Raw genomic sequence first — 15,778 nt, 5'->3', positions numbered from 1 at the left:
ATTAATGAAACGGCCGCAAGAGCCCAAAGGCCGTTGAATGTAAATCATGCTGTTCATGACATGCGTGTCATGATTTTCATGATATGACCTGTAATTTATGTTCGTGATAAGGCCATGTTATGACACACCAATTTTGGTACACATCTGATTAACGGAACGGCCAGGGAGCCCAAAGGCCGTGGAATGTAAATCATGCTGTTCATGACATGCGTGTCATGATTTTCATGATATGACCTGTCATTTATGTTCGTAATAAGGCCATGTTATGACACACCAATTTTGGTATACATCCGATTAACGAAACGGCCAGGAGAGCACAAAGTCGTAGGCGGCTAGATAGATAGATAGATAGATAGATAGATAGATAGATAGATAGATAGATAGATAGAGATAGATAGATAGATAGATAGATAGATAGATAGATAGATAGATAGATAGATAGATAGATAGATAGATAGATAGATAGATAGATAGATAGATAGATAGATAGATAGATAGATAGATAGATAGATAGATAGATAGATAGATAGATAGATAGATAGATAGATAGATAGATAGATAGATAGATAGATAGATAGATAGATAGATAGATAGATAGATAGATAGATAGATAGATAGATAGATAGATAGATAGATAGATAGATAGATAGATAGATAGATAGATAGATAGATAGATAGATAGATAGATAGATAGATAGATAGATAGATAGATAGATAGATAGATAGATAGATAGATAGATAGATAGATAGATAGATAGATAGATAGATAGATAGATAGATACGCTCAAAGTCGCAGAAGTTCGCTAAGAAATGTTTCGCATTTAAAAAGGATGAGGTTTTGCGTGAAATTATACGACATAAATGTGAGGCACGCCGTCGGGCTAAGAACACGGGTGGTTCTGCATAAATTTCGCCGCAAGTTCAAATTGCCCGCGGCATCACCGTTTTATCACTGCCGTGTCATTTCATTGCCTTTTTTTTTTTTTAATGACAGTTTGAGTACCGAAGTGTCAGACTTCACTCGATACACATATTTCGCTGTAGCGGGACCACGACCGTAAAATAAAAGGACATCTTAAGCGCAACTAAAGCTCATCATGAAATACAGTGCCACAGTTATACACCTAACAACAACACGAAAGTGCATGAGCCTCGTTTTACAGCGAAAGCTGTTATGAGATCATTTCTCCGGCCGTTTTTGGCGCCGTAGTTGTCCGCCGCCGCCGCCGCCGCCGGTGTCCGTAACCAGTATCACTCGAAATAAGAAAAAAAACATAAGAAAAAAATTCCAGGATGGAACGAGGTTCGAACCTGGGCCCTCTGCGTGGGAGCCCAGTATTCAACCTCTGAGCCATGCCGGTGCTTGAAACTGCTTTGCAAAAAGGTCCTATACAGGCTTCATGTCGGGAAGGAACCACATTAGCATATGCAATATAGCGTGGTAGAAGATTAAAATAAGCACCAAGCGTCGCACAACGCGAATTCTGTAACCAGGCGTCAAACAATTGCGAATTGCGCAACGAGTAGGTTGTTGAATGCTTCCAACCCATTACAAAAGGGCTCTGCCATAATTCTTCATCGTAATCAGGCGCAGAATCAACAAAGTGCGCATAATCCCTTACATGCGTTTAGCAGGTACCAACGCTCTCTGTAGAATGACGAAAAATGGCACAGTGCCTGCTGCCCTACTTCTAAAAAATTACAATTATTTATAGCGTAGTGGGTTCCTCGCAAGTGCACTTGTATTGGTTGCCAAGGAAGCCCATAAGCGCATGATCCACTTCCCCATGTGTAGGGTAGTAAACCGGTTGTCCTATACTGGTTAACCTCCCTGCCTTTCCTTCTCTACTATTTCTTCTCTCTCTCTCCTCGGGGTCTCAGTAAGATTACAATGATTTACAGCGTAGTGGATTCCTCGCAAGTGCACTTGTATTGGTTGCCAAGGAAGCCCATAAGCGCATGATCCACTTCCCCATGTGTAGGGTAGTAAACCGGTTGTCCTATACTGGTTAACCTCCCTGCCTTTCCTTCTCTACTATTTCTTCTCTCTCTCTCCTCGGGGTCTCAGTAAGATTACAATGATTTACAGCGTAGTGGATTCCTCGCAAGTGCACTTGTATTGGTTGCCAAGGAAGCCCATAAGCGCATGATCCATTACCTCGGGGTCTCAATAAAGTTCTTCGCCCCCCCCCCCCCCGTCTCTCTTCCACGTCAACGTATACAGCATGACGGGAGAGGGAAATAGCGACCGGGCGTCACCCAATGCAAATTACATAACTGGTGGGCCGTTTAAAGATTCCAACCCATTACAAAGGGCTGAGCCATAATTCTTCATCGTCATCAGTCGTCACGTCAACAAAGTGCACATAATGCCTTACAGACGTGTAGCTGGTGCCTCGCTTCTCCATAGAATGACGAATAATGGCTTAGTGGGTGCTTCCCAACTTCACAAAAATTTTGATTTGTGGCGTAGTGGGTACCTTTCTAGTGTACTTGTATTGTAGCCCCAAGAGAGCTTAACGGGCTCTAGAAACGCCGCTCTTCCAGCTTTCGCTGTGACTGTGCTGCGGTTTCAGCGCAGGCCTGGCGTTTTTTGCTTACCACGGAGTCGCTAAAACGCTGCGTTCACACAATTTAATGCTCCTCACGTTTGGGACTATGCCAAGCGCACTTTACGACGTGCTTGAACCAGAAAGCGGCATCAGCACTGAAATGATTCTGGCGAACGAAGGGTACGGCACCAATACACAGCCCTCTCGAAAGTCGCACTCACTGATCTTATTACAATGCGCATGCAGCCGAGCAAGCCCATTTGCTTCCGTACACCATGGTAGGTATACGTACGAGCAGTTAAAATCGCGCTAACATAACAAAACAAACCGCCCTTTGAGAATGTGCAGGACGTACGCGCACATGCAAACACGACGGGGCTAGCAGACGACGTAGGGAGCAATCCACACTATGCGCGCTTCAGCCAGTAGCTGCCAGGCGGCGACTCCGCTCGATCTCGCAGCGAATGAAGTTTTACACGTGTTGGCACAGCACTTCGTATCACATCTCCCTTTCTTTCAAGCTAGTCTTTGCACTGGTCTTCGTGGTCGGGTAGACCTTCGCGAGACCGGCAGACCTACGGGCTCCGCAGTGTTGTCGAAGGAACGGCGTCAATGCGTACTGGACTCTCGTGCTGACGCCTGCTGTTCGCCGTTGTCAGGGCTGGGGGGTACCGAATCGCCAGCCTCCGCCTTTGGAGCCACGGGTGACATAGGCACCCGCCGCCGAATCTGGTCCAAGTGACGCCGGTTTGACCCATCTGGAGGGTCGACTGACCAGTCGTGAACCATCGGTGCCTTTGATGACACCTGGACACCAGCGCCTTCCGTGGGCAAAGTTGCGCACCCCCACCGGGTCCGAGGGCTGGAATCTGGAAGGCTGCGAATGACTCCGAGATAGAGATGGCACAAAAGTATCCAAGCGTGAGCGAACTTGGTAATTAAGCAGCATTTCCAAAGGAGACCTGCCGCACGGTAGAGGGGTGCGGCGGTAGTTTAGCAGTACTCGCTGGTTTTGCTTCGAGGTCGTTCACCATCGAGTGTTTGAGAAGGCCATCCTTTATAGTGCAGACTGCGCGCTTTGCAAGGCTGTTAGACTGGGTGCTGTGGGGCACAGCGTAGATGCGTTATGTTGTTGTCTGTCATGAACTGGGCAAACGCTGACTTGCAAGTTGAGGCCCGTTATCTGACACAATTGTGTGCGGCAAACCAAAACGAGCGAACAATTTGCGAAGGCGCGTGATTGTGACATCGGTAGTTACCGACCTGACCGAGAGTGCCTCGGTCCACTTTGTGTGCGAGTCGACGACTATCAGCAACATGCGCCCCTCTATTAGCCCGTCATAATGTGAAACCGTGACCATGAACAATGTCACGGTTAAACAATGTGAAACTGTGACCACTTCGTCCCTGTTTCTTGCCAACTGATAGGCGCTTGGCGATGGGGGATTGGTTGCGCTTGTACACATGAGATGCATGAACGTGCAAGATTTTCGACCTCACCATCCAAACCTGGCCACCAGAACAGCGTCTGATCCAGTCCTTTCATCGAAGGTGCTCCCTGGTGTGACCGATGTAGCTCAGCAAGCATGGGCCCCCGCGCTTTGCAGGGTACGATAACTCGATGACCTCAGTAGAGCAGGCCTTCTGCGCTCGATAGCTCCAGTATTCGGCAAAAATGAGGTTGAAGATGACCGTGACATGATGAACGGCGTTTAGGCCATCCATGTAGTACGAAGTTCTAAACAACACCGAGATCTTTCATATCTTAAAGCAAAAAAACGCACTGCGGGAACAAGGACATAAGAAGGGGGGAACCGACGACACAAAGCGCACTATTGAAAGAGCACACATAAATATGTTACAACAATGGCACGCGGTGCAATTTCCCTCGCCGAAACAAAACAAAACAAGATGGAAATCCCCTTAACAGATCATGAAGGCGCATGCGTGTATACAAAAAGGAAGTTCGAAGAAACTTCCTTTTTGTATAGACGCATGCGCCTATTTCGGCGAGGGAAATTGCACCACGTGCCGTTTTTGTAACATATTTATGTGTGATCTTTCAATAGTGCGCTTTGTGTCGTCGGTTCCCCCCTTCTTATGTCCTTGTTCCCGCAGTGTGCCTTTTTGCTTTATGGTATGAACCGTTACCAGCTAGCCCAAATGGCTGTTTTGCTACAGACATCTTTGCGCTCGTCCATGCGGTCGCATGCGGTCCGAGATGTCTGCATCTAAACCAGACGGTGGCGCATCACATGCGACCGCACTGGTTGGTCGGGGTTGAAATATGTCAGCACTGGTGAACTGAGAAGCGTTTGTTTCAGAGATGCTCCCCACTCTCATTTATGCTCTTTTTCGGGCAGATTTACAAGTGGGCCAATATCTCTGACATGTTTGGCATGAACCGGTGATAATAAGACAGCAGGCCCAAAAATGAGCGAATGAGCGTAGTTCGTGTACATTAGTAGGCCGTGTTGAATCGCGTATTGTAACCAGTAGCATAGCCGGGGGGGAGGGGGGGGAGCTCACACCGGGCCCGTGCCCCCTCCGCCCCGCCCCCCCCCCCCCGGTTTTTTTTTTGCTGTGGCATACAAGCCCAAAATGACACTTGACCACATCTGCCTGCCTGGCCCCCACTTCAAATCAAGAAAGTAAAGTGCCCCCCCCCCCCCGCCCCGAAAAAAAATTCTTCCTACGCCCCTGATTGCGGCCAGGTTCTTTCCCAGCGGGTGCAAGCCGCCTTTGTCGATCCGACCTCCTAAGTGGACGACTGAGTCTTTACGAAAATGAAATTTTTCTGCCTTCAGTTTGACACCATTTTCTTGAAACCATTTTGAAGAGTCGCACATGTGTTATATAATCAGTTGTTTACAGTTGCTTAACGATGTCAACAGCAACATAGGTGTTACGAACACCAGACGCTGTAAGCTGATATGTAGTACTTATATTCCTCAATACTGGATAGCGCGAATTCGAATAAGACAATGAAGGAACACAGATTTACAGGACAGGCGCTACTCACAAATAAGCTTCAGTGATTCCACTCCTGCGCCAACTGCGCCAAAGTGCGCCAAATGGCACTTACTGCGCCATCCGGATAATATCGACGAAAATTGCGCCAAACTGCGCCAAAGTCTCGGGTTTGGGGCCGTCTATCACCGGCAATCGGACCGCCGGAGCGTCAGAACATGTGCAGCTTGATTTTGGGGCTGCCAAAGTCGCAACCATGGACCGAGAATTATTCCGCTCAATAAATAGCGCTCGCGCGTGCGTCCCGAGTAAGCCACGATGCCAGTGCCGACGCAGCTTCTGTTCTGCATGTCGACTCGACAGCAAAACGCGCTCTCCGCAGAGGCTCGTGACGTCTAGGCCTATCGGTAGCGAGAAAGTGCGACGGCGATTCATCGGTGGACGTTGTCTGTTCCAGAAACGCTGCTGATAGCTCGTTTCAAGCGTCGCACGGCACGCAAGGAAAGCAATGTTCAGTAATACCTACATGCGTGTCGCTAAAATGTCTGTCACTTCTGTTTCTGCACATCGCGGAATGAAATCTGGGATATGGAACAATATTGAATTTTCCTTGCTTCGCGTTTATGGAAGAGCACGCGAACGGTGGGGACGCGTTGACACTTTTCCTCAGATATACTTTATCCATGGATCTTCATCCAGAAGTGCTTTTTCGTAATTCCTTCCGCCGGCACATCCGAGTTCGTAATCACTCTGCGGTAACCCCTAAAAGGCCCTGCCCTTTCGAGCTCACGTGCTACGGTTCCAATTCGAATTTTCGCTTGCTTTTTTAAAAATGTAATCTCATTATTAAAGCATATCTCCTGGTCGGAGCAGCTGCAAATGCGCAGCTGTCAGTAGCGGGCCCATCACTGACGGCCCACAGTGAAGCGGCTACGCCATGTTACATGTCCGCCCCTCGCTTTCGAGGGTCAATACCTGACGGTTAAAAAAAATTTTCACTTGAGGGCGAAGCAATGAATGCGATACCAACAAATTGTATTGTTAAACGAAGTAAGACTAGCAGCTAACTCTTTTGGATCCGATCTCGCGTAATTCAACAAAACGCTGGTTTAAAGAATATGGCCACTCCAGGAACCGAAGTGTTTTTGTGCTCTGAGTTTTCTAAACGCGAAGTAAGCGTTGAGAGCACAGCAAGTTTACGAACCGTCTCCTGATGCCTCGAGATAGCGCGCGCGCCAGCGACTGCGCCCTTCGAACGATGCGGTCCCCTCCGCTCCACTGGCGCCCCGTGCTCCTTACGAAAGACGGGCGGGGCGTTTCCTCTCTGTTTGATGAGCAATCGACGGCAGGCCCGCACGCGGGAAGATGTTATCTCATGCGCACTCCGTGCGACGGAGACAGACGGCCGCCTAGTTTTATCTCCGCTTCAGCCGCGTTCGTCGTCAGTGCTCGCGAGATTTTACCCGCGGCTAGAATGCGCGTGGTGATGTTATTAATTTGGACTTTATACGGAAAATTACGGCAACGGCGACGGCAAAATTCCGCCGAGAGTGTCCATATAATTGCTATCACAATAAAAATTAAAAGACAATTGAGGAGCCATTTCACTTTCTGAAGTGGATGATAAGCAAAGCTGTTTCGCGCATGGCACAGATGTGACATGGTGGAGGCCAGTTTGGTATGTAAGCTGTTAACTTTCAATACGTAATATTAATGCGAAAGCCTTAGATGCTTTATCAAACACGAAAATTGACCATCGGCGGCGTCAATCGATTGATGCAAAAAATAATCATGTGATGACGTTATCACACGTCATAGATCGTCAAAACTTGTGACGTCATCATGGCGTCATATATCGTGATGTCACGTGATGACGTCATCGCAGGACATCGTCGCTTTGCACTGCTTCCGTGATTGGTGCGCCGATCATGGAGCTAGCGCAAAACCAGGTGAGGTGCAGAAAGCTTGCAGAGAGGGAGAGGGACGATCTGCCTGTCAATCGAGGAAGAAAAAGAACCTGGCTTTCGCCTTGGAGTTTTCTTGGGGGAATGCATTAGGGACAGTGTGGCTCTTTGGTATTGAGGCACTGCTGTACATCACGGCGTTTGTCTACCACGTCTGCTGATAACCGTAGTTAACTGTAGAAACAGCGCTAAAAGACGGGACGAACGAGGAAAGGACACAAACAACGGCGCTGACTAACAACCAAAAAAAAAAAAAAAAAAAAAAAAAAAAAACTACAGTTTCTACAGTTAATCATGAATCAACCAGCCCAAATGCGTACCTTATTGCTGATAACCACATAGGTGTATTTAGTGTTATTTCATAAAATGCAATTTTATTGATTCGGATTTCTGTTTATTTGTTAGTGTCGAAAATAATCGCCGAAGAGGTTAATCCAGAACACTCAACTGCATGAGCCCTTATTTTTTCATTAGCGAGTGAAGTATGGAGTTCTCCTGAGATGATTTTTTTCATGAGATTTGCAATGAATCGAAATATTTCTAGCCTTCATAAGAGCCCTGTAATAATATTAAGGGGCTTGAATGTTAATGCAATATGCTTCTATAGTGCACTCCAGGATGTAAAATTTGCTGCTCCAAATTGCTCCCAGATGCAAAATTATCTGCTCCAAAGTGCTCCAAGATGAAAACTTTTACTGCTCCAAAGTGCTCCCAAACGGAAATTTCGCTGCTCCAAAAATTGCTCCAAATCAGAAGTCCTCGGTAGCATCACTGAAGCTTTATTCCGGAAAGTTTCGTTAGACATATACACAACCGAGTGGCACGCGCAGGCGCACTGCACGTACGTTACAGTCATGGTTGCAGTTATAGTTGCGTTTCAGTTACGCTTATACTCATCCGTTATGACGGAGAACGCACGCACGTTTCACGAACCTGTGTGCATATGTGGAAAGGGTTCTTGGCAGTTCTTGAATAAGGTCATCATCACCGCGATCAGTGAGCACCGGCAGCTGGACAGGACTTGTTATCGGATCCGTTAGTGATTGCGGCTACGAACGGTCCAAGTGCAGCGAAGTGCAAGGTATAGTACAGCTGGTGGAAGCCGCGGATGGCTTTCACGAAGAAATGATCTATGATGACTTCTATCCTGCACGTGGCACCGAGGTCTTGTACTGCCCTGTCCGCATCCAAGCCGTCTTCCATGCCGTCTAAGAACCAGGCGTTGTTGGGTTTTGGTAAATCAATGCTGAAGTCACCGGTAATCATGAGGGACATCATCCTTTCGGCAGAGTTGTTGTAGGAATAATAATAAAAAAAGCAATATCTGGGGTTTAAAGTCCCAAACCCACAATATGATTAGAGAGACGCCGTAGTGGAGGGCTCCAGAAGTTTAGACCACCTAAGGTTCTTTAATGTGCACCTAAATCTAAGTACACGGGCCTCAAACATATTCGCCTTCATCGAAAATGCAGCCGCCGCGCCCAGGATTCGATCCCGCGACCTTCGGGTCAGCAGTCGAGCGGCATAGCCACTAGACCACCGTGGCGGGGCAGTTATTGTAGGAAGCATTGACCCCGGTTTTTGTGTAATCCACGTATTCGACGTTGTGGACCACGTGGACGAGTGAATGGTAGTCCAGCGTCTTGCAGGGGTGCTGTCTTCAGCTCCCTAACTTTCCTTGTGTCGGCCGCTGTGGTGTAGTGGTTACGGTGCTCCGCTGCTGACCCGAAGGTCGCGGGTTCGATCCCGGCTGTGGCAGTTGCATTTCGATGGAGGCGAAAGCCTAGAGGCCCGTGTGCTGTGCGATGTCAGTGCAGGTTAAGGAATACCAGGTGGCTGAAATTTCCGGAGCCCTTCACTATGGCATCTCTCATAATCATATCCTGGTTTCGGGACAAAAAGCCCAACAATCACTATTATTATCACTTTCCTTCCACGTCAATGTGTATGTTCGCGGTTACTGTGTTGATTGAGACTCGGTTATCAGCTGTGCACATACCAGCATAACAAACTCTGGTATGCGGGTATGTGCCACACGTGACTGAGGGAAAGGGTTTCATGACGTACGCGACAGGTATTTTGCGTTATTCATGTCATCACCAGTGAATCGTGTTTGTCATACTTTCATCCTATGCTATGCAAATTTTGGTATATTACAACCTATGGAGACGACCGGTAAGAGTGCCCAGACGTAGGCGGCTAGATAGATTGGACGGACGGACGGATGGATGCGCGCGCCTAAAGTGCCTGAGGTTCAAGAAGATGAATCAACACCAACTAGCCCACCTTATAGCTCTTCTCAATGTCATTTTGAGTACATCGGGTTTTTTCATTCCTAATTCCCCACCTCTCGTACGTGTGCAATTTGCGCTCGTTGCCTTATGTCCTGTACTTTTTCGTTTGTGTCGTTTGTGTTCACTAAGCGCACCTTTGAAGATGCCTGAGGTTCGCTAAGAAAGTCTTCGCATTTAAAAAAACGCAAAGGGGGTGCTTTATGCCAGGTTGCGACGGCGGCTACAAGTCCTGCGGAGAAATTTGAGAGTTTCTTTCGTGCAGCTGCCTGCAAAGATAAATTTTAAAAGTGGGCACGTGCCATACCGAGGGCCGACAAGTTACTACAAGACAATTCTGCGGTTTCGAAAGGGTACGAACGTACGTACCTTGCATGCAGGGTACGTACGTTCGTACATGTGTATGCATATATAAAAGTTGAGGTAAAAGTCCTCGCTTGGTGACTTATCTCCAAGGGAGGAGATATGTCTCCTGGACTTTTGAAGGCCCTGCTTTGCGAAGGCCATCTGCTCCCTGAAAACGAAGAAGCACCTTTGGACGACACTACGTGCCGAAACAGCAGAGGTTGCTATTGAACGTGTGGTCTTGATACGGAACATGACGACGACGGCGAAAACCCGTCGAGTGGCCATGTAATTGCTATCGCTACAAAAAATATTAGGAAAAGGCAGTCTCGTGCGGGTCGGGCCGTTAGCAAAAGGTCCGCGTGCCGTGTGTTTGAGACCCCTGCATATCGGCAGCTTGGTCGGCGCTTGTAGATTACACGTGAAATGACAGCAGTGGAAAATCATTTTCCCGCACGGAGATAAGCCGACGAAGTGAGAAAAACACAGTGCCCCCGCCGGCCGCGCCATCGTGTGACAGGAAGGCGTCTTTGGGCCAGGCCGGTCGTCACACCTCCACATTCCAGCCACCCTAGCAGAACTCCCTGCAGCCGCTGCGTGACGCCCCTTTATGAGCGGCTAATTCAGAAGAGCTTCAACTCTCTTGTAGTGTACGATGTCAACGAAATGCGCGGCCGTAGGCTTCTGGAACACGTACGTTACGGCTGGGACCAGCTTTCACGCTTTTCAGAAAAACGTAAAGCTCCGTAAGCCGCGGGTTATCTTGCTGCAAACGGGTGGTTGTCGGTTTCCCTTTCCTAACCCTTCCGCCATCTTGCAGGATTCCGCATAACTAATTTGCATAATGTGTGGCCATGTGCTTCGAGTTGTAGATAAATTCGCCCCGCGCTGCTTATTGCTAGCATCCTGGTTAGCTCAATTGGGAGAGCGACCGCCCTGGAAAGGCGTTGGTCCCGGGTTCGATCACCGGACCAGGACGAATTTTTTGGCAACTAAGAAGCTTTCTTTCTGAAAAATCGGCATGGATTTCCTTGTGGCTTCGTGCTGCAAACGGGTGGTTGTCAGTTTCCCTTTCATATGAGAGTGCGATAGCTTACGCCAGCATTTTTAATTCATAGTGTCATCCATCGCTCAGAAGTCGGGTCAGTTTGGCCTTGGCCGAGATCCGTCGCTTCAGTGGGTGGCGCCATGTTTGTTTGATGCAAAGCTTCTGGGGCTCACGCGAAATTCGAAAAATAGCGTCCCCAACGCAAAGCCCAAACGCTCTTCGGGTCTTGCGCATGCGCTGTGGCCTCTACGCTGTTTCTTTGGGGCCCCTATTCGAAAACTCCTAATTGTCTCCCTCGCGCCTGCTGTACTTGGTAGTGGGGCTTGCGCACTTCCTGTGACGCATACCCGCCCGAGTTTTAGCGAACGCCTCGCGGGAGATCCGCAAGCTTGAACAGCTCTGCTGCTAAAAGGAAAGGTCTCTTCGGTAACCATGTGTAGACCTGTTGCCCCCTCTTGATGTAGCGTATGGCTCGTGGCAAACTCTTAATGGGCCGTTTAACGCTCACTGGGTTGTGAATGCTTGCTATTAATAGGGTAATTGTTATTATGTGTTATCGATCATAAGCGTCTCCAGTTATCATCAGTCACGATATGAATGGTATACCCTGTTCACCAAGAAAACCTTGACCTATAGTCATGGCGTATCCCCGTGCTCGTGCCACCGCAGTTCCGTTTGCAGAGTTGCCATCAGCGGTTCATGAGACCAATAGCCTGCACAAGCGTACGTGTACAACCTGAGAAAATGACAAAAACAACCAAAAAACGCATATCACGAAAATGACATTTGCGCCTTATTAACAACCACATGACATTAGAGCCACCCATGCCGAGCATGCGGTTACGTCTCCCACATTAACACTATGTCAGCTATGATGTTCTCGTTGTTTCCTTGCTGAATGCATCATCCATTGCACTGAAACACTTATTTTGTGGACATTGTTATTGATTTATGTCATATCTTCTCTTTCTTTTTTCATTCTGCCACAAAGCCTCCTTTTGTTACTATTGCATTTTGCCTGCTTTCGCTGAATTGTAATTGTTCGCAAGTTATTGTTGAGTGCAGGTGCACTCGCTGTACCAGAAACTTGGTGACGCTGCCGTCGCGTAAAGAGACCTATCGTGAAATACTTTGCAAGCATTGCACTGCATTCTAGTGTCAGGTGCCTTTCAGTGGATGCCGTGTATGCGTTGTTGTTACATAAGTGCAACGTTTACTTTTTTATCTGTCTGAATGAGTGCATTTTACTCTTTGTGATGGATGTAGTGTGGTGCACAAAGAAACAGTGTAAGGTATTTTTTTCCTTCATTGCAGATGCTGGGCACTGAAATTTGAAAACAACCAGAGGACACCAACATTCCTGCAGTGTCAGTGGCACGAAGTGGAGAATTCTATTCCATTTTTTTTTTATTGTAACCGAATTTGACTTCCATGCAAGAGAGAAGACAGCAGGTGGACATAATTTAGGCAGATCAACATTCCTACTAATTCCCATTTTTGGTTCACAGAATGATATGCCCAGAATTTCGATAAAGCCAGAAAAAACAGCTAGCCATTCAGCACTGCTTGAACATCTAGACATTTCTTGAGGTGAAAACAAAGATTGAGTTACTCTTCACTGTCAGGCTCACAGTGTATGTTTTCTACTATGAAATTACCAATTTCAATGTTGCCATTGAGGACTTGCATCTCCTAAGCTGCAACAATGAGCTGATGCATTGCTGGGCTCCAGGCTTCCAACTGGTCCACACACGCCCACTGAAAGCACCTGCAGAACAAGTGTCGTGTCAGAGCGGGAGTTATACAAGAAATGTTCCGTTCTATTAATGCTTGACTACAATTTATAAATGATGTGACTGCACTTGATACCACGCTCGCACAGTGGTAGCATTAATGTTGTGTTTGCATCATATTTTGAGAGATCTGTTATCAATAAATATGCAGTTTGCCTTTAAGAGAGTGTGATACAACGCTGTGCTTCCAACCAGCGCGTATTTGCATTGTGTACACGCTGAAAAAAAAAAAAAAGGTGAATGGCAACGCAGGGAAGGTCTACTGTTCACGCTTGACAGAAACCATTTTTGGTAAAATATATTGCCTTACTGACGTACCCAAACAGCCGCTTTAGTGCCCTAAGAACGCTTAGGCGACGGCATTGCTGCACCTATACCTTAAACAGGCAGCTTTATGGATTTATGGTTTTACAGCAGAGCTGCTATGGTCTAGGCTTGCCGTGTGTCGTAGATAGAAGATGATCATCATCATAAACGCGCTCAGTCGCCGCCCAAGCACTCGGTACAGATCGTTAACGAGAGAAGCTGCTACGTGCGGCCCCTACCCAGTGTTCGCAGCCCGTGCGTCCCCTCGTTAATGTTTAGTGGACCACTATAGCGAGTAGTGGGATTTGCTCAATTTCTGTGGCACATACGCGCTATACGAGTTTTACAGCAGAGCTGTTATGCTCGAGATTTGCTTACAAGCATAGAGCGAGATAGAAACACAGACTAAAAAGAAAACATAAAAGTTCGCCAGATCCCATGCGTTGTGGGGAATCTGTTTCACGCGAAGCAGTCAGCAAGTACTTCTATTATGTATTTTATGGCTTTGAGCCGAGCATTACGAGGTGGATCGACGTGTTTTTGTAAGTGTAGTAGCTGTGTGCACATCGTGGGCTTACCAGGCGCGTCGGCAACACTGGCGTTTAAAGGGTAACTTGTGGTGCGACGTAACGTCAGCCCTCACGTTCGAGTACATACGTCAGTATTATCGAAACTAAGTGCACTTTATGGCGCAATCATGTGAATATCATACGTAACTGTTAATGTATTCCTCCCGGGTCGAGCAATGCTTCAATATAGCTTGCTGAATTATAGGAATACAAATGTAATGCTTATGAGACTGCTATAAAAACGCAGCCAACACTGGAACCACAGACATTAATCTGATATGACGCCTGTATCGTAAGAGTACATATGTAGTGTTTATTGCTTTCTTGTAAAATTAGATAGCCAGCACCACAACCACAATTGACGTTACACCGACATTACGCCTGCATAGGCTGTTTTTCCAAACCACTTTATAGACCTGGCGTGGCTCTATGGTAGAGTACCTGACTGCCACGCAGAATGCTTGGGTTCGATTCCTGCTGGGATGCTAATTTTATTCTTTCCATCTGTCGGGTCAACGCTGCCGATGTCGGTTTCTTTTTACGCGCTCGCATTTAAATTACCCATGTCTGTTCTTGCCTTTCCTGGGTAGATATAAACTGTCAATCACCTGTGGCGCATACCCGTACACCGCGGCCACGGTGTAAGAAATAGGTGAGCGAACGACGCGAAGGGAGCGCTCGTTGGGGAGAGATGGTTAATGTTCTCGTTATCCGCGTGCCGAGAGATTGCGCGCCGGACTGAGGACCGAAATAAGGAAACAAGGAGAAGGAGAAGAGGAAAAAAAGGAGAAACGGCCGCAGGACGAAGTCAACAATATATGGGAAATATATTTATAGAAAAAATCCATTGTACGGAAATTGGTCGAGGCAAAAATTAAAGGTGAAAGTGACCGCTGGATGACAGAGATTCACGAAAAAAAAAAAAAGGGAGGCCGCACCTAGGATATTTTGGAGCCACATAAAGGCGCTCGGTAGGAAGTCCGTCACAATGCAACAATTCATTGTAGATGAAGGAGGAAATCAATTGGAAGGGTACGAAGCGCTTGGTTACATCCGAAAGCTAGCAGTCGATCCGTTTAAAAAGAGCGTCCAGGGGATTTCCCCGGTGAGTAAAAGTGTGGCGGAGAGAGCAACCGAGGAAGAGCTAGCACTGGAGGATTTCAACTGGAAAAAGGCCTCATTAACGAACTAGGACATAGCACTAAAGAAGCACTGCTGAAAGCCGTAGAAAAATGCTTAAAGGTCTTCATTCTAAAAAGACAGGGCGTGCAAACAAGGACACAAGAAAGAAGTCAGGACACCACAAACGTAGGACAGACGGGCCGATGCATCAACCAGAGATTATTAGAACATAAGAGATCGCTAACAGGAGGCTCACCTTCTAATCTATCTTTACATTGTCGAGATTGTAAGTGCACGCCAAAATTCGATGAATGCGCAGTGTTGTACCGTCATAGAAATGAAGAAACGCGCCTGATGATAGAAGCATGGCATATCGAGAATAGTGGTAACGCATGCGTGAGCCAACCGTCGATTAACTTGCATAAAGATGAAATCAAATGCCTTAACAGTTATCTTCAACGTAGACCGCCACGCGTGCCGGATTGATAGGTTCGCCTGTTACATGGGCATGCGCAGATAAGTTTTCGTGCCTTCTTTCTTTTCAGCCGTTGTGCGTCTCTTCAGTTGTTAGTCGGCGTTTGTGGTGTCCTGACTTCTTTCTTGTGTCCTTGTTTGCACGCCCTGTCTTTTTAGAATGAATACTTACCAACTAGCTCAGCTCTCTGTTATTCTATGCTTAAAGGACAGGCAAATACCAGATAGTTGGCGAAAAAGTAGAATGAGCTTAATCTATAAAGGCAAGGGAGAAAAGGATAACATTCGCTCGTATAGACCACTAACCATTACATCGGTACTATACAGGTTGGCGATGCAAGCAG

At 47.2% G+C, this 15,778-nt stretch overlaps 1 protein-coding gene across 1 annotated transcript in view; it reads left to right on the top strand.

Moving 5' to 3' along the window:
• LOC119403986 (aldehyde dehydrogenase family 3 member A2) overlaps positions 1–12,788 on the top strand; it is a 104,090-nt gene extending 91,302 nt beyond the window's left edge. The window contains exon 6 of the mRNA XM_037670618.2: positions 12,485–12,788. The gene's annotated coding sequence lies outside the window, so the exon portion shown is untranslated. The remainder of the gene's footprint in view (positions 1–12,484) is intronic.
• Positions 12,789–15,778: the final 2,990 nt, after the last annotated feature.

This window comes from Rhipicephalus sanguineus, chromosome 9, assembly GCF_013339695.2.
Source record: "Rhipicephalus sanguineus isolate Rsan-2018 chromosome 9, BIME_Rsan_1.4, whole genome shotgun sequence".
Lineage (NCBI taxonomy): Eukaryota > Metazoa > Arthropoda > Arachnida > Ixodida > Ixodidae > Rhipicephalus > Rhipicephalus sanguineus.
This window is presented reverse-complemented; position numbering and strand designations above follow the sequence as displayed.